General features: G+C 33.9%; 1 pseudogene; it reads left to right on the top strand.

The window, feature by feature from the left end:
• Nucleotides 1–1,415: 1,415 nt before the first annotated feature.
• On the top strand, nt 1,416–1,547 carry LOC112932564 (U4 spliceosomal RNA; annotated as a pseudogene).
• The last annotated feature ends 3,310 nt before the right edge of the window (nt 1,548–4,857 follow it).

Raw genomic sequence — 4,857 nt, forward strand, 5'->3', positions numbered from 1 at the left:
AGTTACCAGAGGGGAAAGGGTTGAGGTGTGGGTAAAATGGGGGAAGGGTCTCAATTTTATGTTGATGGACGGTAATTACATTTATAGTAGTTATCTCTTTGTAGTGTATAAGTGGCATATATTAACCATCTAGTCTGTATTAAATCTGGTACTTTTTAAATCTAAAAAAAATTGACCTGGGAGTCTATACTTCTCCTCAGGGTTTCCGCACTTCTCACCTTATTTTACCGACAATGCTTTACTAAGTGCAATGACCACATCAAACCAAAAGACCTGTACAAGGTAGGGCTGGTTTGAGGAACTCTGACATACTGAACAATGTAATAGCCATGTCCTCAATAGAACAAAGTAGAGCCCTATTTAGAAACAGGTATAAGCTTTTCCAATACCAAAAGAATTGTCTTTCCAAGAACTGAGAAGCTGATCACAACTTCAATCTCATTCCTACTTTTTGAGTTGGCTTTCAGTCTTTGGTTTGGACGTCTGCTTTGGCATACATTAGATTGTAAGTTTGTGTAAGCACATTTAGTACAGATATAGCTCTTCTGTCCTTTCCCAACCAGTCTAGATCTCTGGGAAAGTCAAGGGTTTGTCTCACCTGTACTGCAAAACCAGGAGACTACCAGAAATTTGGATTTGGGACTGGTGCTCTGCTTCCCCCTACTGGCCCTTCACATAAAAAAATTAAAAAAAAAAAACAGTTGTAAAAAGCAAAGCATTTCTCAAGGAACTATTCTTTCAAGAACTCCGTCAAAAGATCCACAAAGTTGATTAATAGAAAAGCCTAATATGTATTGAAAACTTATATTACCAAGCACTATCCCTGGCCTTTTGTACATAGTTATAATTTAATTATCTTGACTTCTTTGTGAGGTAATTGTTACAACTCACTAGATAAATTGTTTGAAGGGAGAATTGGAAGATTAAATGATGTGCCTAATAAATTAAGCATATATCATACCTAGATTTTACTTTTTTTTTTTTTTTACAGATGTTTCTGCCTGCTTCACTCTGACTCAGGACACATGTTCACCAATTTCCTTGGATCCAAGTAAATTCTCAAATATCCAAAATACCATTTTATCATTCTTTCCTTTTTTCTACTGTTCTTAGCAATCTGCTACAACAGAAAATAAACATTAGATGTGAAGTTTAAAAGCCTGGGTATAAATTTCAGGACTGCTCCTTGGGCAAGTCATCTAACCAGCTGGGGTTTGTTTCCTCAAGTGTTAAAAAAGGAGAGCACTGCTCTTTCTATCCCAGCAGGATGTTGTGTGGATCATACGCACAGTATTGTGAACTTAGCTCTACAGAAGTACCTGGACTTCTTACCTATCCCATTCTAGATCCCTAATGCATAAATGCATAGTGATTTTATTAAGTATCACAGATTACACATAAGAGAAAGAACATCAAGCTTTGCGCAGTGGCAGTATCGTAGCCAATGAGGTTTATCCAAGGCGCAATTATTGCTAATTGAAAGAGAAAGAACATCAAAATTTCCTATTGAACAACAGTTCATTTATATTTTAAAATTCAAACAGTAATTATTACATTATGCTAATATTATATTATACTAATATTAATCAATACATAAAAAAGTAAACAGTAGAAAAATAATTCTTGAAGAGACATGAACCTAAACACTTTTTTTATTCTATTATTTTAATTCAAATATAATACAATTCTCCTTACCAAATAAGTTATAAGAACACTACTGCTGCCACCACTTTTACTACTCCTATTATTACAAGGTAGAAAAGGGAAGAAATGATGTCATATGCCTCTATGTATATAATTATCACATAGGATATTTACCGACTTCTTACAAAAACACACAGAAGTCATTGTAATGGTTATATATGCAGTCAACTTTTTTTCTGGGAAATATCAGGAAAAATGCCAACTTTTTCTTCCATTTACACTGTTCCCATGAGAACTGGTTCACCTGTAGTAGTATCTTTTTCTTCTCACTTAAATTTTAAAACATAAAGTGATATTGTTTCAAAAACAGACCTGTAAATTAATCCTTATTACAATCAAACAATTTAATCTATATTATCCAGTGATATTTTCAATAGCCTCATAAACTGTTTTCTGCCTTCCATCTTATTTCTCTCAATCTACTGCACCCAGAGACACTTACACAAAACCCAATCAAACCAGTTCACTCTGTTTTATTTTATTTTTTATTTTTTTCAGAGAGAGAATGAGAGAGACTATGTGCACGGGGTGAGGGGGGGAGGCAGGAGAGAGAGAATCTTAAGCAGGCTCCACACCCAACACAGACCCTGCTGCAAGGCTCAATCTCATGACCATGAGATCTTGACCTGAGCCAAAATCAAGATTCAGCTGCTTAACCGACTGAGGTGCATCCCTTATTTTTTGGTTTGTTTGTTTGTTTTTTAGTAATCTCTACCCCCAACATGGGGCTCAAGCTCACAAACCCAAAATCAAGAGTCACAAGCTTTTCCAGCTGAGCCAGCCAGGCACCCCTCACTCCCTTTTTTAAAAAAACACTTTTAATTTATATCCATCACTTACAAGGTAAAGTCAAATCTCCTTTGAGGGACATACAAATCTCTTCATGATAAAGTTCCTGCTTATCTCTTTAGTGTTCCTTATTCCACTCCCCTCCTTATACCTTAAATTCCATGGCAAAAAGCTGATAATACTTCAAGATTATAACATCATATCCTTGTCAACTGCTCATTCCTCTCCATTCCTGGATTTGTCTACAATCCCTTTCTTCATTTAGAGAGGTTTTATTTAGTCTTCAAGAGCCAGAATCATCTCTGCAAGAGAGCTTTCAAGGAAGTCATCCCTAAACTTTCTCACTAATCCTGGCACCACTAATCACAATGATAAATTATATTTGGTTAACAATATAATTCTGACTCTAGGCTAAACATGTAATTTACATTAATTATGTAATCCAGGCAACCACCATATAAAGTAGTTAATATCATTATTCCTTTATGTATAATGAAATAGAAACACAGAAAGGTTAATTAATTTGCCGAAGACCACACAGCTAGTCAGTTTCAAAGCTGAGAACCCAAATTCAATTAGTCTGGCTCCAAAGTCCATTAGCTTTCACATCTCTGTAAATACTATTTTTCATGTACAACACTCTATTGAAATGATCCCTTCAAATATTCATCTCTAACCAAGTTTTACCAGAGGAAAAAAAAAATCTGGTCATTCATATTTCTATCAATAGCACATTACATATTATAGTGCTCAACATATACTTGTTGGACATAACCATGCCCCGTTTTTTTAAATTATGTTGTCTTTTTAACTACATAGAACTTTTCAAGGGAAAAATATATACTTACTGGAATACATATATAATATAAATTGTTCTTCTGAAAAGAATGTGAGATAAATCAATAAAAGCCATATACATAAGGCTATTACACTTGCAGATAATAAAATAAAAATAGTCTTCTCAACATTTTTCTAAGTTCATACAGTAATCTGAAGAAAAATTTCCTGAACACAGATTCGAATGCACCCTCTTGGGGAAGGCTTGTTTTTCCTTGGCTATTTAGAATTAATGGCACAGAATAAGCAAACAGATCAATCCCTAAGACTGATTAAACATTAACTCTCTGAACTTCCTAGAAACAAGCAAAAGTATGAAATATAATATGTATCTATGTGTTTCCATTATAATTAGATAGCCTTAATTAAAATCATAATTTAATAGTAATTTACATAGTAACCGTAATAACATTTTAATGGTAGAGATCTATATTGATTTTTAAATTATATACTAATATATTTCCAACTTATTTGGAGAGAACAAAAAAAATTCAAATATATTCTACCTTCTTAAATAATACAACAGAATAGATTACATGAGTATTATATGTGCATACTTATTTATATAGGCAGTACCTAATTGTATAAATAGCTGGATCTATACATAGCTAAACAGAAAAATTTACCTACTTGAGAATATATTGGGTTACGGACTTCTGTATTTGTTTGCTTTTGTTCGCTTGAAACAGGTATGTCCAGAGTTATTCCTAATATCCAGCTGTGAATACAAGGTAAACAAAGTCCTTGGATACTGTTCTTATGTTGACTATTTTTAACATTTCCAAATTATTTAGAGATAGCAAACATAATGTTGATATCTAACAAATAACATACATGTAAGTATTTTAAAATTCTACCATAAATAATGTAGTTTTCTACACTACTAAGACACTGCGTTACAGAATTATATCAAGATTTTTAACATTTTGAGCAGAAAGACCAGGCATGTTCATTTTTACAACTCTGAATACCAGGAAAAAGTAAAACTGTCTTGAATAGAATTCTTACAATGGAATCAGGCACTTACCTGTTCATTTCTTTAATAAGCCACAGCAAAAGAATGGTTTGCTCTGTATTGCAAACAACTGTTACTACAAGAAAAAAAAAAAAAAAAAAAAACAGCAAGAAAGAGAGATCATTGTAGAGGCCTGAGCTGTTTCTTTCATCTGACCAAGATGACCAGATCATTCTTCTCAACTAAGCTTCCTTCTGACTCTAGGCCGCTGACCTCCCTTTCCTTAGAATATTCATTTTAGAAACTGTAAATTCTTTTTCAGCTCCTTTGAGACGTAAAACTTCTTAGGCTTTTGCCTACAAGCCAGCAATATTTCTCAAGGCCCTGGGAGCCAATCCCTAAAAATGCAAACCTCAAGAAAGATGGAGCCCCTATTAACCAGTCTCTGAGAGGGCAGGAGCCTAACATTCATGCGTTAGTACTTTTTTATTGGATCCAAGCAGGCTTAAAAACTCTCCCACTTTTTCCTTCGGTAGAATTCAGTTCAATCTCTCTCCACTATTGCAAAACTC

This window comes from Vulpes vulpes, chromosome 13 (genome assembly GCF_048418805.1).
Source record: "Vulpes vulpes isolate BD-2025 chromosome 13, VulVul3, whole genome shotgun sequence".
NCBI classification, from domain to species: Eukaryota; Metazoa; Chordata; class Mammalia; order Carnivora; family Canidae; genus Vulpes; species Vulpes vulpes.